This window comes from Microtus pennsylvanicus, chromosome 22 (assembly GCF_037038515.1).
Source record: "Microtus pennsylvanicus isolate mMicPen1 chromosome 22, mMicPen1.hap1, whole genome shotgun sequence".
Lineage (NCBI taxonomy): Eukaryota > Metazoa > Chordata > Mammalia > Rodentia > Cricetidae > Microtus > Microtus pennsylvanicus.
Window position 1 is genome coordinate 11,666,483 of NC_134600.1, and position 19,691 is coordinate 11,686,173.

Sequence of the window (19,691 nt, forward strand, 5' to 3'; positions counted from 1 at the left end):
AGCTGAGTGGTAGAACGCCTGACTTTATGCACCAAGCTGGTGTTCAGTCCAGTTAAGATGGGGTTGGGGGAGAGAATCGGGTATAGAGGTGAAGTTTGTGGGCAAAAGAGCTGGAAGTTTGTTTGTTGTTTTTTTTTTTTTTTTGGTTTTTTGAGACAGGGTTTCTCTGTGGTTTTGGAGCCTGTCCTGGAACTAGCTCTTGTAGACCAGGCTGGTCTCGAACTCACAGAGATCCAAGAGCTGGAAGTTTGAGTGGGACATTCAGCCGCAGTGCACACTGTGTCCGGGAGGCTGCCTAGGTTCCCTGTGGCTTTCCTGAAATGACCCCCAGTGCTTAATGTATGTTAAGTCCACATTGTTATGGTTTCCCGACAAGCCTCTGTGGTTTTCATTGTCTGCGTTTACTATCCTGAGTTTACTGCCACGCACGAGAGCTTCCCCATGCTATTGCAGCCGCTGGAGGTGGTGGTGACCAGGCATCACTACTAAACTCGCTTCCATTCAACCCTTCTAGCCCACGATCGAGCGGTGAATCCCAGAGGCATTCCAGCTACACAGAATATATATACAGTATATACATATACTCCAGTCTATACAGACTATACATCTGATGAGGTTCTATGAGCCTGGAGATCGTGGGGTTGTGGCGTGGCTGCATGTCCCCAGCATCCCTGGTAAAGGGAGTGTCTAAGCGCGCGGGTGTGACGGGTCATTTTCATCCGCTCTAGCGCCAAGTCATTAAGTAATTGCCTCAGTTCTCCAGTTTTACAAGCTAGCCAGGACTCTTCCACCCTTGTGCCTCTCAGGAGCATCCTTGCCCTTGCAGACACTTACTTGTCTTCACTATTAACTTTTCAGCTTTGCAGTGACTTCAGGGAGTGGATGGTTTCCCCTTTAAAAAGCAGCCGACTGGTGATTGTGAGGTTCCAAAGGGTCCTTGGTGTAGCGAGAAGCCTGTGTTAGAACATTGGCCCTGTTGTGCAGGTAATTGGGACACCTACCACACGGGGTTGGAGGACGGAGAGCTGTACTCCCGCAAAGCCTCTCACCCATAACGTCCCCACTGCTTTTACCACCTCCAGGCTATGGAATGGGCACGCAGTAAGGCCCTGCAACAAAGTAGCTGTCTGCCACATGGCATGCCAAACATGCAATCTGAGACACTTCTTTATTTCCCATGCATGGGAGGGAGAACATGAAAAATTCATTTTCCCCAAAGAGAGCTGTGAATTAAAGAAAAAAGAAATCTTGCACAATTACTACATCTACTTCGAGTCTGAGATTAGTTTGACATAGATTAGTATTTATTATTAACGAATTTTATCTCTCTTAAAGCCATTCCTAGTTAGTGCCTGCAAAACCCTCAAAACCTTTTCAAACTGTCAGTTTAAACATGCCTTTACCTTATGCACCAAAGATCTCAGCTCGTGCGGCCTCCAATCTCCAGTGTTTTTTTTTTTTTTATATAGGCCTGCACTCGAAATGATGAGCTCTTTATGACCGAAAGCCAACCAGTGGGAGCTCAAGTTATTTATAGTATCATTACCCAGAGAATTCACAGACACACTTCCAGACAACCCCCCCTCCTGCCCCATCCAGCACACTTAGAGCCCTTGCAACATGAAATGGAATGTCCCCCAAAGATCCATAATGTCTAAACAGAGACTAGCTCTGTGGTGTCCTGTTGCTGAGGGCAGGGTGAAATGGAGACTTCTATTTCAGGTCTAGAAAGAAATGGGAGGTCAGTGGAGGAAGGAATGAATGGGAAAAAAAAACAGGGCACATATGTATGGAAATTCCATAATGAAACTCAGTACTTTGTAGCTAACCTGAAGGAAATGTAATGAAAAATAATAATAATTAAAAAAAAAAGAAGTGTAGCTTGCGAGGTTTGGATTTCACCAAGTCCTGCAAACACTCCTTGTGGTTCAAGAGGCACTCCGGCCCTGCTGCAGGGCTGCCCAAAATTCTGAGCCTGGATTCCAAGAACAGAAGCCACTGCCCAGAAAAAACGAAAGTGTTTTCCAGGAAGAAAGAACATCTACCCCTAAGAAGGGATGACAGTTCGAGGTTTAAACTTGAATACAGAGTGTTTGGGGGTGGGAACAGAGGGAACAGAACTTTAGAAAGATTCCTCCTGGGAAAATCTACGGAGAGGAGGAGAAGAAATCCCTGCTCAGAGAGGAGGCTCACTAACTCTGGAATTAGAATCCAGGTCACAGAAAGTAAAGGTGCAGGCAGATGGGACTTAATGAATTACCCAGAGTAAACAGTGATTTAACTTGGGTGCACAAACAAATCAATGTTTATTTTTCTATCCAATCTTAGTACTCACTACTCTGCCACCATCATCACTACTGTCCTTGGTTACATTCTCTGAACTCAAGGTCTTTCACTGGGGCCCTGGGGTCCCATGCATGCTAGGTCTTCTTTCTTTTTTTATTTTATTTATTTATTTTTTCGAGACAGGGTTTCTCTGTGGTTTTGGAGCCTGTCCTGGATCTAGCTCTTGTAGACCAGGCTGGCCTCGAACTCACAGAGATCCGCCTGCCTCTGCCTCCCGAGTGATGGGATTAAAGGCGTGCGCCACCACCGCCTGGCTTCTTTCTTTTTTAAAAAAATATTTATTTATTTATTATGCATACAATATTCCTTCTGCGTGTATGCCTGCAGGCCAGAAGAGGGCACCAGACCTCATTACAGATGGTTGTAAGCTACCATGTGGTTGCTGGGAATTGAACTCAGGACCTTTGGAAGAGCAGGCAATGCTCTTAACCGCTGAGCCATCTCTCCAGCCCTAGGTCTTCTTTCTTGTGGCGTGAGGGTCATAGTGCTGTTTCCTCAACTCTATCAGTCGAACGTTCTCTTTCTCCCAGTGAGTCCAATTCTCTGACTACACCTGTGTTTCTTACACTTGTTTCTACCAGTTTCCTTTCTCTCTAAGAAAACAGTATCAACATGATCATCACAATTTGGTTTAAAAGATTTAGGAAACCTTGGAAAATAGATTACGTGGTATCACACACCTGTAATCTGGTTGAAGGAAAGAAGATCAAAAGTCAGAGGTCAGCCCGAGCAATTTAGGACACTTGATTTCAAAATAAAAATAAAGGGTTTGTGGCTGGAGAGATAGCTCAGAGGTTAAGAGCACCGGCTGTTCTTCCAGAGGTACTGAGTTCAACTCCCAGCAACCACATGTTGGCTCACAACCATCTATAATGAGATCTGGTGCCTTCTTCTGTTGTGCAAGCAGAACAACACTGTATACATAATAAATAAATCTAAAAGAAAGTTTTAAAAAATAAAGGGTTAGAGGTGTTGCTCGGTGGTAGAACCCTTGCCTAGCTTGTGAATTTTAAAACTGACAGCAGTGCATAGGGTGTAAATAATAGAATGTATTCATTCTAAAAGCTTCAACATAAAGATAAGGGAACAAAGAGGAAAATTAAATATACTTAATCCCACCTTCATGAAAAGATAAATCTAGCTAGTATTTTTTTTGTATTGTTATCATCCATACTTTTTTGATTTCTTTTTTATTACTGTTGGGTTAGCTGATCACTGATATTGACTTTGGGAATATTTGAAGCAACAAAGTTCAAGTTCTATTATTGTTTCTGGAAGTAACATTTAGTGCAATCCTCCCGTTTTAATATTGTTTGACACTTTAGGCAGTAAATAGTTTTTATCATATAATGTCCTTATAATAGATTTCTTTCGGCCTTCCTTCCCTCCCTCCTTCCTTCCTTTCTTCCTCCCTTCCTTCCTTCTTCCTTCCCCTCCCTCCTTCTCTTTCTCTTTTTTTTGAAAAAAGAAAATAAACTATCTTTTTTTCATTATGCATACCAATCCAAGTTCCTACTCCCTCCCCTCCTCTCATTCCCTCCACATACCCTCCCACCCCACCCCCATCCAATCCTCAGAGGCTAAGGCACTTTGCTTTGCGGAAGATCCAAGGCCCTCCCTACTATATCTAGGCTGAGCAAGGTATCCATCCAAAGAGAATAGGTTCCCAAAAAGCCAGTACATGCAGTAGGGATAAATCCTGGTGCCACTGCCAGTGCCCCTCAGTCTGCCCCAGTCATGCAACTGTCAACCACATTCAGAGGGACTAGTTTGGTCCTATGCTTGTTCCTTCCCAGTCCGGCTGGAGTTGGTGAGCTCCCATTAGCTCAGGTAGTGGTGGTACCTATCATGGTTTTGACCTCTTTGCTCATATTCTCATTCCTCCCACTTTTCAACTGGACTTTGGCAGCTCAGTCCAGTGCTCCAAAGCAGGTCTATGCCTCTGTTTCCATCAGTTACTGCATGAAGGTTTTATGGTGGTATTTAAGATATTCATCAATCTGACTACAGGGCAAGTTAAGATCGAGGCCCCTACTTGCCCATACTTTTCTACATAAGCTTTTGAAACTACTTAAAAAGTGTGGGGGATTGTTCATTTACTTGTTTGTCTAGTTTTTTTTTTTAAACTGAAGAAAAAAAGTCTGGATGTGAGCATGTCTGCTATCTCAGGGTTTGTTTGTAATAACTTTTTCTAAAGCCCCTGTAGCTCTTTTAAGAAGTAAATCACAACTGTTTCCTGGATCTCAAACGACTTAGATCAGAGGTTCCTAAACACAGGACCACAGGAAACTATGTCAGAAATTTCTAGAAGCCTTAATATCCCTGGCAACCTTTGCTTAGGGGCCTGAAAAGGAGCCCAGAGGTTTGAATTCTCAGACAAAGAATCCCTGACCTCCTGACAGGTGCAGTTGCTGTTTTTTGTTGTGTGTGCCAGGGGTCCGCAGGGGTCTCTGGGAGATGGCAGGAACACGCATAGCTTCAAGTGCCAGCCCATGAAGTGCCAGCCTCTGCAGGGTGCACTGATGAGGTAAGGCCCCAGGCTTGAGTTTGGGCTCAGTAGGAAAGAACTTTCTAATAAGCGCGGCTCAGAACAAATGTTCCTGGGAAGGCCAACCCAATGGAAAGTAGGCCATATCTGGAGACATTGAAGGGTGACTGCTTACACGGGGCCACCGGCCACGGTCACTTGATGCTCTCCCTCGGCACAAATGTCTTGGTTTTCAGTTTTTCTCACAGAACCTGACTCTGCACCCCTGGTGCGCATAGGAATCCATCCTCCCCTCCCACAGAGGATCTTAACCCTTGTGTAGAAGCAAGTTCGGTTGTCACGTCAATGGACATGTATAGACATATTTTTCTTTGGGCTACCAACTCATAAAAAAATGAAAGAGAGACTTAATATTAATTATGAAAGCTTGGCCAATTACTTAAGCTTGTTTTTCATTAGCTCTTTTGCCTTAGTAAAACCCATTTCTATTAATTTACTCTTTTTTTGGGGGGGGGGTTGAGACAGGGTTTCTCTGTGGCTTTGGAGCCTGTCCTGGAACTAGCTCTGTAGACCAGGCTGGTCTCGAACTCACAGAGATCCGCCTGCCTCTGCCTCCCGAGTGCTGGGATTAAAGGCGTGTGCCACCATCGCCCGGCTTATTAATTTACTCTTTACCTTGTGGCTATTACCTTTACCCTGAACTGCTCATATTGCTTTCCTGCTTCCTCTGTTTCTGTCGGGAGACTCTGCCTTCTTTTCCCAGCATTCTCTCTGCCCAGATAATCCTGTCTAGCTATTGGCCATTTAGCTTTTTTTTTTCCCACACAGGAGGTTTCATATCATTTATTGTAAAGCACAAAACAGGCATTTTAAAAGTGAAACTATACACTGAAAAAGTACATTTCTATCACAAAGCATTGACCACATAAGAGTTGCAGATACATTTGCTGGAATGTGTACATCTACACTAAAGAAGGAAAACAAACCAATTTTCATTTCTTTTTTTTTATTTTTATTTTCGAGACAGGGTTTCTCCGTAGCTTTTTGGTTCCTGTTCTGGACCTAGCTCTTGTAGACCAGGCTGGCCTCGAACACACAGAGATCTGCCTGCCTCTGCCTCCCGAGTGCTGGGATTAAAGGCGTGCGCCACCACCACCCGGCTACCAATTTTCATTTCTACACAGAAATATTAACCTCCTGGGGCTGGAGAGATGGCTCAGTGGTTAGGAGCACCGCCTGCTCTTCCAAAGGTCCTGAGTTCAATTCCCAGCAACCACATGGTGGCTCACAACCATCTGTAATGAGATCTGTGCCCTCTTCTGGCTTTGCAGGCAGAGTATTGAGAATACTGTATACTTAATAAATAAATAAATCTTAAAAAATATTAACCTCCTATGAGTAGTGATAGATATTTTGTACATTTTCAAAATTTAAAAAAAAGGGAGGGGGAAACACTACTTTAAACCAAAAACAAAATTAAGATCATCAAGTCGTCTGCATCCATATATTTAACAAAGGTTTTGTTTTTCCCCTACACAATGAAACAAATACTGTATTGTGCACTTCCTCCTATTGGCCCTGAGATGCTGGAGGATGCTGAGGCATTCCTTGGGGACTTGTCTGGGCACTGTATGTTGCTTGTTGTCTATTCAGCCCAGGCTGCACTATAATCTGGCTGCCCACCTGGTGGGGCCCCAGTAGGAGCAGGAACTGTTTGACCCGTTTTCTTGGAGCACCCTTCCCAAGCCTTTGTATAACCAACCTGTCCAATTGGAGCTGGATTCTGCTGATCTCCTTAGTTACCTTGACTGTTCGTTTGGGTTGTAGTTGGTACACCTGCAGGAGCTGCAGGCGGGGGCCGTGCCTGCTGTTGGTAATAGTGGGCATTTGGATCTGTTTTTGCCTTAGCTGGGTCAGGAGGAGCCTGTTGCTGCCATTGTGGGTATGCATTTCCCCATCGCTGGGGAGAGTGTGGGGCTGGAGGACCGTGAGGAGCTGGAGCAAGTGGTTGGTCCTGGATTGTAAGGTGCAGGGTTGTATGGTTCCATTGGAATTCCAGGTCCTGGAGGCCCAGGAGGACCTGGAACCCCACGGGGTACAGGTGGCCCGAAACGATTTACTGGTCCCTCAGTCTTCTCTTCTATGAGTTGTCGAGCATAGTCTATTGGCTAGGGAGTGCCACGGATTGTAAATAACTTCATATTAGGATCTGCGTTAGGAGGAGCATTTCTCTGAAGCTCTATTCTTGCACCAGACTGTTGGCTTATGCGTCTTATGGTTTCGACTCCTTTTCCAATTATCAATCCAGCTTTCCCAGTTGGCACAGTGAAATTACATTCCTGTAGTCCACCAGGTGGTCCCATATCTCAGTTGCCTCGACCTCTACCTCGTCCTTGCCCACCAGGTCCAGGTCTACCAGAATTACAGCCTGAACACTTCATAGAAGGTCTATGTTAATCTCTTTGGCACGCTGACATCTGTCTGGAGATCCTGTTATCTGTGCTAACCTATCAGGTGTTGTTCCATCATCTGGCTTAAACTGAATTCAAACACCAGCATCATTTTGTGTGGTTTTGATCATTTCTCCATTTCTTCCTATTACAATGCCAACAGCAAATCTTGGAATTGGGACATCTGTCCCTTCATTTCCTCCTATTCTTCAGCCATATTCATTCCACACTTCTCTGAAACCACCTTGATTACGAATTAACTCTAATACCACTTCCTTGGCTTGCTGAACTTCGTATGGCTCACCCGTAATCCTAAGGGGTTTATCAGCACCAGTGTTTTGAAGCCCCTCTTGAATCATAACCATTTGAACACCAGCTCGTTCCTGAAGCTGTTGAATAGTCTCTCCCCCTTTCCAATAACGAGTCCTGCCTTGCTGGCTAAAATCATGATTTCCTGAACTGCAATTCCACATCCATCACCATGATGAAAGCCAGGTGCTGGTCTTCCCTTTTCAACAGCCTGGTCCAGTAATCTTTTTGCCGATTGGACAGATTCAGGTGTTCCGGTTAGCTTACAACCTGTGTATCCTTATTTATTTTGGCTTTTTGATACAGGATTTCCCTGTAGCTCTTGAAGCCTGTCTGGAACTCACTCTGTAGACAAGGCTGGCTTTGAACTCATGGAGATCTGCCTGCTTCTGCCTCCTGCGTTCTAGGATTAGAGGTATGCACCACCCCAATCTGGCATAATAATAACTTTCAAGGACTAGAAATTTAAATTACCTTGGTAAATAAGTGACATAGGTGTAATACCTTAAACAAGAGTAGAAACATACATTTAGTATAACAAAAATAACTTAAAATTTGTATCAATATAGCAAAATCCATACCAATGTAAAATATTTGAGGGTAATAGTTGCCTTTTTATCCTACATTACATTTCTATATTATCCCAAACAATGACAAACATCCATAAACCATTGAATAACCAAAAGCCACCCATCCCATCTCTTGGGAATGTGAGCGGTGTGTTCTCCATACTGTTTCCTATTGTCTGGGGACACTGGCATCATTATCATAATGATCAAGTCCTGGCTAGAATATTCTGTGAGGCTGGATCATCTCAGCCAGCACCCTTGTTGCTGTTTTGGATGCAGAACTCTGCTGAGGAAACAGCAGCAGAGGCACTCTGAGAGGCTGGATCCTCTGGGCCCCCCGTTTTCCTTGGTGTCTGGTCCCCTTGCTCTGAAAACACACAAGCTTTCAGAGGTAACATTCATTCTGTCTGCATTAACACAAGTATTGAATGTGCATTGTACACTAGCAGGCCCCAAAGATAAGTGTTTTGTTTTATGTTTGAGTAGGTAGAATATATGTCACCTGTCCTGGAGTTTTTCTATGTTTATTTTTTTTTATATTTGTATCCAGGATTTTTAGGGGGTCTCCCCTGATTAAACCTGATCCTCTTAACCTGAAATGAATCCACAACCTTTTGTTTCCTGTGGGAACAAAAACATAATCTCTTCCCCAATGGAACATATTTTTTTTAATATTTATTTATTAATTTATTTATTATGTATAAAATATTCTTTCTGTGTGTATGCCTGAAGGCCAGAAGAGGGCACCAGACCTCATTACAAATGGTTGTGAGCCACCATGTGGTTGCTGGGAATTGAACTCAGGACCTTTGGAAGAGCAGCCAAGGCTCTTAACCACTGAGCCATTTCTCCAGCCCTGGAACATATTGTTTGACTTCTATTTTGAAGTTTAGACATTCTTAAATGTATAGGTTGGTTTAATTTAGCAGTTTCCACAATCCAATGTCTCTCAGCAGCTGTCAGTTGTCCATCAGCAACCAAAAAAATTCAAAGACAACAGAATAACATACAGGACCCAGATTCTCTGTATATTTCCTTTCTCTATGTGCCTATTCTTTTTTATTATGCCTTACTCTTTCATTAAAGGCTTTATTATTTTTAGCTATTTATTTGTTATTTTATGACTTTATTTTTCCATCTGAACCTGCTTTACTGCATTTCTTTAAAATTTTTTGTTGTTGTTGTTTACATGAGCAAAATTTTGGTTTTTCGAGACAGGGTTTCTCTGTGGCTTTGGAGCCTGTCCTAGAACTAGCTCTTGTAGACCAGGCTGGCCTCGAACTCACAGAGATCCGCCTGCCTCTGCCTCCCGAGTGCTGGGATTAAAGGCGTGCGCCACCACCGCCCTGCTATGAGCAAAATCTTCAACTGCTGCACAGCTTAGGTTATGGTGAATGGCAATTCAAGCCTACAGGCTGCAGCAGGGAGTCGTGTCTCTATCACACCCTGCATGAGGGAATGCAGGGCTAGAAAGGGGTGTTTGGATCCATTGTTGTGAATACATGCTTCCATATTGGATGCCATTTATAGACATAATTTTCTTAAATATTTATTTATTTATTATGTATACAATATTCTGTCTGTATGCCTGCAGGCCAGAAGAGGGCACCAGACCCCATTACAGATGGTTGTGAGCCACCATGTGGTTGCTGGGAATTGAACTCAGGACCTTTGGAAGAACAGCCAAGGCTCTTAACCTCTGAGCCATCTCTCCAGCCCATAGACATAATTTTTTTTCTTTGCATTGCCAAATCACAAAAACGGGCACAGAGACTTATTATGATAAAAGCTTGACCTGTAACTTAGGCTTGTTTCTAACTAGCGCTTGTAATTTAGATTAACCCATTTCTATTCATTTATTTTTTGCCTCCTGGCCTTATTACATTTACCCTGTACCGCCCATATTGCTATCCTGCTTCTCTGTCTCCGGCTGGGGACTGCACCTTCTTCCAGCATCCCCTCTGCCCAGAAAATCCTGCCTAGTGATTGGCCAGTTAGCTTTTCTTAAACCGATCAGAGTGACACATATTCACATGTCCAAAAAGATTACTCCACAACAGACAGGCCTGCTATCAGCATTTAGTTCCTGGCAGCCAGGCTGTAGCTCAGAAGCCCATAATGTGCAGGGAAATACCCACAAAAAATCAATTTTCTGGCCTGAAATGTCAACAGTGACCAAATTAAGATGCACCATAATTGTAGTAGATCTGTTGTTATGCGATAGATTATAATGACATCCTGGAGAAGCCATCCGCTTTCTGGGTAAGCTTGGGTAAGCATAATGCCTTCCCAGCCCCTCAGTGTCCTTATGTGTAAAATAGAGATGGATTGGCAGTCACAGAACAGTTAGCACATTAACAGTTGTCAGCTATGTCTTCCAAGCGTCCAGCAGTCCTGATATTATTGAGTCCGGCGTTCCCCAAGAAGCAAACACAAAGGCAAGGACTCAAATAGAAGCATTTCACTTGGGAAGCGTAAGCAACACAGTAAAGAAGATGAAAAATTAATAGCATGTGGGTGAACTACAACCAATGCAGAAGATAGTACTGAGTGTGGCTGTGTTAGTGTGATAGACCTAGCCATGAGCTACATGGGCGAACTTCCATCTATCTTCTGTTACCACGTCCGAGTGGAGCATGGCCTCCTTGGACCACAGTTTCAGCAACTTCTTCATGCAGTTGCCTTTGGTTGAGGTAGTCTATCCCAGCAACAGAAAGATACTCTCTTTGCTCAAGACTGTTTTAGCCACCCAGGGTCTTTTCAATTTCTCTGAAAAATAATGTTGGGATTTTACCTGATGTTGTTTTGAATATATAGATTGCTTTTGGTAGGATGGCAATTTTTACAATATGAATTCTTCTGATCCGTGAGTATGGGTCATTCTAGTTCTCAAAACAGGCATCCACTAGGGGAAAATACTTTGTTGTAATTTTATTAGTAAAATTACATTGGCAAAATTAATTAGTAAAATTCAGCTTTAGTTGTGTGCAAATCACAATTGGCAATCAACAGGTTATACATTATCCTAATAGCCAAACATGCTCTGGGATTGAACTGTAAGCCTGAGAGTCAATTACAAGAAGGATGCCATGCTTGGGAAACAGGTTGAAATGAGAAATTCTGACACAGATTTTTTTTTTTAATCAAAGACCAGCAAGATGGTACAGCAGACAGAAGTACATCCTGAAGGATGCTGATGACCTGAATTTGATCCCTGAAATCCATAATAGAAGGAGAGTACTCACTCCTTGAAGTTACCTTTGACATGTATGCTGCGATAAACACACTTGTGTGTTCATGCATCCACATGAAAGCTCGTATACACACACAGAGTTGTGTATATATAATCTACAATAATTTTTAATATTTAAAAGGATTTCAAAATAAGGCTGAGCTTGATAGTAACATTTCTTCAGTCTTACATTTTAATAAACTGCAGGTTTCTGACTTAATCTGAACCAAGCACATGTAGGGCCAAATAGACTTAGCATTCTGCTAACAGCTCTTCCTAGTGACTTGTATTTGAGACTGTAAAAGAAGCATACTTAGCCGGGAGGTGGTGGCGCACACCTTTAATCCCAGCATTTGGGAGGCAGAGGCAGACAGATCTCTGTGAGTTCCAGGCCAGCCTGGTCTACAAGAGTTAGTTCCAGGGCCTAGAGAGATGACTCAGAGGTTAAGAGCATTACCTGCTCTTCCAAAGGTCCTGAGTTCAATTCCCAGCAACCACATGGTGGCTCACAATCATCTGTAATGGGGTCTGGTGCCTTCTTCTGGCCTGCAGGCATACACACAGACAGAATATTGTATACATAATAAATAAATACATATTTAAAAACAAACACCCAAACAAAAAAGAAGCATACTTAACTCAAATTGCTTTTCTGTTAGACCTGTTACAAAAAGCTAAAATAGAGATAACTACAAGTATCTACTCTCTAAACTACATATATAAGTCCACAAGACAAGAATGATTTTCTATTAAAGCCACTTTTTGATGAACTTGGGAGCACAGACTGCCCACAACTCTGATAGGGACAAGCATCATCTTTGTTTCCGTGATATCACCTAAGCTTGGAAGCACAGCTTTTTATAAGACTTAACTAGAACTGATCAGACTCTGATTTTAGCCACAGCTCTTGACCACTGTTCAGAAAGATAATTATTTCCCCAGCAGAATTCTATTAGGAAAAAATGTGTTTACCTGGTGGAACTATTCAGGAATGTTCCATGGTGTGACATGCCTTCCATTCTTTCCCCCTTCTAGAGTAGGTTCCGTTTGAGAGATTAAACTTCCGATCTTGGATGGATGTGTTGAGTTATTTAAATATCATTCTTGGCTTTAAAAAGAACTGAGAAAGCCTCTGCCCTTTGGAAGATTTGTCTTCCATGCTCTGACTTTGAAACCTCAGACAAATCAGTCTCTAAGGCACTATCTCTTTCTTCTATCAGAGACCTCAATGCCTTTAGTATATCTCCAAAGTGCGCTGAAGTGAATTACCTCTGGGCTTTTCTCTCCTTTTTCTTCTCTACCTTAGACAAAGTGTAAGCCTGGGTACAGAGATGATGGACCCTTTACATCCAACTGCTGAACAATTGAGCTGCAGGGCTATAGTTTTACAACTTATTTGTAGTGAGATCCCATATATGAATAAATGGCAATCAAAATGTTAATAGTGATCACATCTGTGTGGTTGCATTTTGGATGTTTTTCCTTGCCTCGCTGTGCTATTTTAAGTTTCTCTCAAGGCTTAGTTAATTAGTGGGGCTAGGAACAGAGAGATAAATAAAAAAGGTAATTTCAGTATAAATTTCCAATTGCTGGGGGCTGGAGATGGCTCAGTGGTTAAGAGCACTGACTGCTCTTCCAAAGGTCCTGAGTTCAATTCCCTGCAACCACATGGTGGCTCACAGCCATCTGTAGTGAGATCTGGCGCCCCCTTCTGGCTTGTGGGCACACATGGAAAGAATGCTGTACACATAATAAATAAATAAATATTTAAAAAAAATTCCAATTGCTTACTGCTATTGGCAATCAGAACTCATCTCTGAAAGTGAGAAGTACTCTACAGCACATGGCCACAGGAGACCACTTCCTACGTATAACCCCAGCAGCACAGACACTAAGGGCATCATTGAATAAATGGGACCTCCTGAGACTGAGAAGCTTCTGTAAAGCAAAGGACACTGTCACTAAGACACAAAGGCAACCCACTTACTGGGAGAAGATTTTCACCAACCCCGCAACTGACAAAGGTCTGATCTCCAAAATATATAAAGAACTCAAGAAACTAGACCGTAAAAGGCTAATCAACCCAATTATAAAATGGGGCACTGAGCTGAACAGAGAATTCTCAACAGAAGTCCAAATGGCCAAAAGACACTTAAGGTCATGCTCAACTTCCTTAGCGATCAGGGAAATGCAAATCAAGACAACTTTAAAATACCATCTTACACCTGTCAGAATGGCTAAAATCAAAAACACCAATGATAGCCTTTGCTGGAGAGGCTGTGGAGAAAGGGGTACATTCACCCATTGCTGGTGGGAATGCAAACTTGTTCAACCACTCTGGAAAGCAGTGTGGCAGTTTCTCAGGAAATTCGGGATCAACCTACCCCTGGATCCAGCAATACCACTCTTGGGAATATACCCAAGAGAGGCCCTATCATACAACAAAAGTATATGCTCAACTATGTTCATAGCAGCATTGTTTGTAATAGCCAGAACCTGGAGACAACCTAGATGCCCTTCAACGGAAGAATGGATGAAGAAAGTATGGAATATATACATATTAGAGTATTACTCAGCAGTAAAAAACAAGGACTTCTTGAATTTTGCATACAAATGGATGGAAATAGAAAACACTATCCTGAGTGAGGTAAGCCAGACCCAAAAGAAGGAACATGGGATGTACTTACTCATATTTGGTTTCTAGCCATAAATAAAGGACATTGAGCTTATAATTCATGTTCCTAGAGAAGCTAAATAAGAAGGTGAATCCAAAGACAAACACATAGGCATCCTCCTGAATATTAACCTTCATCAGGTGATGAAAGGAGATAAAGACAGAGACCCACATTGGAGCACCGGACAGAAATCTCAATGTCCAAATCAGGAGCGGAAGGAGAGGGAACACGAGCAAGGAACTCAGGACCGCGAGGGGTGCACCCACACACTGAGACAATGGGGATGTTCTAATGGGAACTCACCAAGGCCAGCTGGCCTGGGTCTGAAAAAGCCTGGGATAAATCCGGACTAGCTGAACATAGCGGACAATGAGGAATACTGAGAACTCAAGAACAATGGCAGTGGGTTTTTGATCCTACTGCACGTACTGGCTTTGGGGGAGCCTAGGCAGTTTGGATGCTCACCTTACTAGACCTGGATAGAGGTGGGCGGTCCTTGGGCTTCCCACAGGTCAGGGAACCCTGATTGCTCTTCAAGCAGATGAGGGAGGGGGACTTGATCGGGGGAGGGGGAGGGAAATGGGAGGCGGAGGCGGGGAGGAGGCAGAAATCCTTAATAAATAAATAAATTTAAAAAAAAAAAGAACTCACCTCTGAGGGACTTTGTAAATGTAAACCAAATTAATCTCCCAGAAGACCTGTTAGACATTGGGCAAGGGCTATATATTATAAAAATATAATTCTTTACGTTTCCAAGTTGCTCAATCAACAGAGCCAGCAGCTTCACAAAGGGTTCACTTGTCTTACATCAGAGACAGCGTGCAGAGGAGCCTGTCTGCTGTGGTGGTTAATCCTGACTGTTAGCTTGCTAGGATTTAGAATCACCTAGGAGACAAGTCTTTGAAGGATGTTTCTAGATGAGGTTAAACGAGGTAAGTCTACATACGCTAACCCCAGTATGGATGGAACCATTTCAGGGGCTGATCCCGAACGGAATAAAAATGAGGCAGCAGGCTGATCATCAAGATTCATCTGTTTTGGCTTCCTGGCTGCAGCCCAAGCTTCTGCCTTCATGAATTGTCTGCCAACATCTGTGCCCTTGAGCTGTGAGCCAAAAGGAACCCTTCTCATTAAGTTGCTTTTGTTAGGTGCTTTGTTGCGGCAATGATAAAAGTAACTTAACCCGGTAAGCCACAGCCAGGTTGCAATACATAGATTACTAGAAATGGGTTAAATTCAGATGTAAGAGTTAGCCAATAAGAAGCTAAAGCTAGCCGGGCGATGGTGGCGCACGCCTTTAATCCCAGCACTCGGGAGGCAGAGGCAGGCGGATCTCTGTGAGTTCGAGACCAGCCTGGTCTACAGAGCTAGTTCCAGGACAGGCTCCAAAGCCACAGAGAAACCCTATCTCGAAAAACCAAAAAAAAAAAAAAAAAAAGAAGAAGAAGAAGAAGCTAGAGCTAATGTGCTAAGCAGTGATTTAAATAATATAGTTTCTGTGTGATTATTTTGGGGCTGAACAGTTGGGAACAAACAAGCGGCCTCCTCCTACAACCAGCTACTCAATAGTGTATACCAAGCCTTAGGCACATGAGTCTTTGCAGTAAATACTTGATATCCAAATCATAACAGACAGTCTGAAGAGGCAACACTACAGATAGCGAAAGGGCTAGTGGTTAAGTGGGAAAAAGTGGGGACTGCGGGACAAACAGCACAGGGAATCTTTTTTTTTTTTTTTTAGCACAGGGAATCTTTAGGATACTATAACTACTCTGTGTAATACTGTAATGCTGAATTCATGCTACAATGTTTATCCCATCCCAGAGGACTCACAGCCCTGAGAGCGAGCTACAGTGTGTACCATAGACTTTAGTGCTGGATGGTGTTGATGTAGTCTGGCTGATTTTCACAAATGTACCCCTCTGGTATAGGTGCTTGCAGGGACAGCTGTGAAGGGCTATGTGACACAAACGTGCTGTGACCTAAATGTCCAATGGATTTTAGAAATCCGTTTGAAAAGCTTCATACCTAGCAAAAAGGAGTGACAACTGACATCAAGGTTTCATGTTTTAGTTAAGAGATCTTTGCCATAATAATACAGTAGATCCTGTTGGATTCCTCCAAGGGAAAACCAATTCCTGGAGGTCCTTCTTCTGTGGATCCTTTCTTCCAATGTGAGCAGAAAACCCTAAGTGGCGATCAGAATTCAATCATCAGCTCGGTGCAAGCTGAAACCCCGGATGGCAGGGCAGCTTATGAGCTTCCCACATGTGAGAAGATCAGCTGACGGTGACAGACTCGGTTCTCTGCCCGGTGCAGAAATCATGATGGCAGCAGCAGCAGCTCCTACACGGGATCATCTTTTCATTGCTGACATATGAGTCACTCTAGGTATTGGAATAAAGACACGGTGGCACGTCCCAAAGAAAAGGACTGCAGCATGCCTTAATACTGAGACAGTACGATCAGAAATACTTGGGAACACTTGCATGAAAAACGGGGCCCATAAAAAAAAAAAAAAAAACGGGCCCTTATTCTGAAGGGTCTCTTCGGAATCCCAGGGTAATCAGAATAGGGAATGAAAACGCCAAACTCCTTTCCCTTGAGAGGATGAAGATGATTAAATGTTCATTTACCTAAGGAGATCTACATCACTCGCATGTCCCCCTATGTGCCAACTATAGCCAGAACTCACATATGATCATCCCAACCGCTTAAACCCATCTGCATGAGCAGATAGCCTGGAATGGACAGGGACCCAAATACAGCTCCTCTGCTCTTCACTTTCCTAGCACAACAAGAGCAGATGGAACTTTGATTTTTCATCAGTGTTTTTCACTCCACCCATATTAAGTCATTTTAGTTAAGACTAGAACTCATTCTTCCTTATACACTTTATTTATGCGGGGTCTTTCCCCATTCCCTCAGTTCCAATGTTTCATCAGTGAAAAAACCAACCTCGATCCCCTTTCATTAAACAATTCTCTCCCCCACCATCCACTGAATTCGTCTTGAATTTCTTTGCCTAGACAATTCTTTATTTCTCTCTCTCTCTCCCTCCCTCCCTCCCTCCCTCCCTCCCTCCCTCCCTCCCTCCCTCCCCCCTCCTCCCTCCCTCCCTCCCTCCCTCCCTCCCTCCCTCCCTCCCTCCTTCCTTCCTTCCTTCCTTCCTTCCTTTCTTTTACAAATAAAAACACGAAGCATCCCACATACAGGATTCCGTAAACACTGGTAGCCGAACAAGTGCAACTTCAAAAGTAAATACAAAGTAAGAGGCGAAACCTACAAGCATTTTGCCATTAGGAGAAAACAGTTGTCCAGAAATGACCCCATCCAGACACAAAAGTGGCTCTGTCCCCTAGGGAGGTGGCGGTGTTCTGCTGTGCACCGAGCTCCCTGCGCCCATCTCAGAAATCGCCCAGCTCAAACTCAAGCACACAGTTTGAGCTGAAGTCTGTGCTCTGAACATTCATTCTCCCGAAGACACACACCCTGACTCTGAGGATGCCCCTCTTCCTGTGCTGCCCCCACAGCTCTCCTCAGGCCTGTTCGCTTTCCCAAGGGGCTGGGTAAAGTAACTTTCGCTACAGTACCCAGTCACTTCAATCTTCAACTTTTGCCGTCACCTTTCTCCACCAAGTAATGCTATGTCTCTGTTCTCCAGGGCCTTACTGGCTGGGGTTTATCATCAATTACATAGCATAAAAGGACACTGAACAGTCAAGCCTTGGGTGTAGGTAATCTTGCTAAGATGTTCTGAGACTCTAGGTAAAGTCATTTTTCTCATGAAGCTGTTTCTGTGCACACAACCCGGCCTGCTTATTCAGGCACTTGCAAGAGACACATGAGCTCAAAATCCATTTTTTTTTATTGGTACAGTCCTCTCACTCATAAAGCCATTAACCAATTCCAAAGACAGTAACCCAGTCCTTAGTCCTGCAGGGAGCACTAAAGAATGTCTCAACTTTGGAACAGCAGGCAAGGCTGACGGGAGACACCAAACTACAAATGACATTGAAATTTAGGGAAGGGTGGGGCTGAGGGTGCAAAAGAAACCTCCTCTCCCCAAGGCCTCTGTCCCAGGCCTTCCTTTAATCACCAGTGTCCCACAGCACTGGCCAGCCTTCAGACCGCTTCCTACTCAAACCCCATGAGTTGCAGCCACAGCATGTTAACTTATTTGGGGAATGGGGTAGTTCATCAAAGACCTAGTTCATCAAAGGCTGAAGTCAGTGAAGCAACTCCAAAGGACAAAGAAAGCACTGCTCACACCTCAACACCACACAAGCAAACAGTCATACTCCAGTGGCCATCAGTTAGCACAAAGGAAGCACCACTGAACAGGGGCCTGGACTGGTCACTGTGAGTGGACAAACATGTAGCACCAACAACGTCAAGGCCAGACCTGACCTCAAATACAAGCCCATCAGCTTCCCACATGTAACTTCTGGACACATAACCTTAACCTGTATTCTGGATGCTGGTCTTCAGCCTCACCAAGACACCAACGGTCAACACAAAATCCAGAGCTGCTTAGTTGCCCTTCAGTCCTTTTCTGAGCAAGAAAGATCGCACACCAACTCTGACTGTGATGGTGCCACAAAACGAACACACCCTTTTAAGAACATCCTTGTCCTTCAATTCTGGAGAGAAGGGTTTTCCAAACCTGAATTTACTACCATCAAGTAGTATACTATACAGAACCTAATGGAAGCAGACAGACTTCAAGAAACCAACCATGTTCGTTAAGGAACTTGAAACAAACAGCTTACATGCACCACTTATGATGGGAAAATGTTTAGGGTGGAGGACCGACTCAAAGTTCAACTTCTACCACAAAGTAAGGTAATCCCAGATACTGCTGTCTGGCTTGACTCTGCAAACAGCCAAGGAAATGTCAGAGGAAGGAGCTGAGGAGTGATCTGGACTGCCATATACCACACATGTAAGAGTGAACAGATCAAACCAAGAGGCAAGGCCTGGACCTGACCCTGGGGAGGACAGTAGTATCATTTTCTCACCATGTTTGACCAGCTAATGGGCTATTTAAAAAAAAGAAAGAAAGCCGGGCGGTGGTGGCGCACGCCTTTAATCCCAGCACTAGGGAGGCAGAGGCAGGAGGATCTCTGTGAGTTCGAGACCAGCCTGGTCTACAAGAGCTAGTTCCAGGACAGGCTCCAAAAAACCACAGAGAAACCCTGTCTCGAAAAAACCAAAAAAAAAAAAAAAAAAAAAGAAAGAAAGAGAAAGGAAGGAAGGAAGGAAGAAAGAAAGAAAGAAAGAAAAAAGAAAGGAAGGAGGGAAGAAAGAAAAAGAAAGGAAGGAAGAAAGAAGAAAAAGGAAGGAAGGAAGAAAAAGAAAGGAGGGAAGAAAAAAGGAAGTAAGGAAAAGAGAGAGAAAGAGAAAGGAAGAAAAAGAAAAAGAAAGGAAGGAGGGAAGAAAGAAAGAAAAAAGGAAGGAAGGAAGAAAGAAAGAAAAAGAAAGAGAGAAAGAAAGAAAGGAGGGAAGAAAAAGGAAGGAAGGAAAAGAGAGAGAAAGAAAGGAAGAAAGAAAGATAAAAGGAAGGAGGGAAGAAAGAAAGAAAAAAGAAAGGAAGGAAGGAAGAAGGAAAGAAAGAAAAAG

General features: G+C 43.5%; 1 protein-coding gene and 1 pseudogene across 4 annotated transcripts in view; both read right to left on the minus strand.

Moving 5' to 3' along the window:
• Positions 1–19,691, minus strand: part of Mettl21c (methyltransferase 21C, AARS1 lysine) — a 29,123-nt gene that overhangs the window by 9,102 nt on the left and 330 nt on the right. Inside the window, exons 1-2 of one of the 4 annotated variants that reach the window (XM_075956284.1) lie at positions 1,404–1,448; positions 835–954 (exon numbers count right to left, since the gene is read on the minus strand). The exons of 1 other annotated variant lie outside the window; for it this stretch is intronic. The gene's annotated coding sequence lies outside the window, so the exon portion shown is untranslated. Of the gene's footprint in view, positions 1–834; positions 955–1,403; positions 1,458–19,691 lie in introns of those variants that run through there. 2 more of the 4 variants (XM_075956286.1, XM_075956285.1) reach the window with 2 other exon arrangements.
• On the minus strand, positions 6,344–9,674 carry LOC142839925 (far upstream element-binding protein 1 pseudogene; annotated as a pseudogene).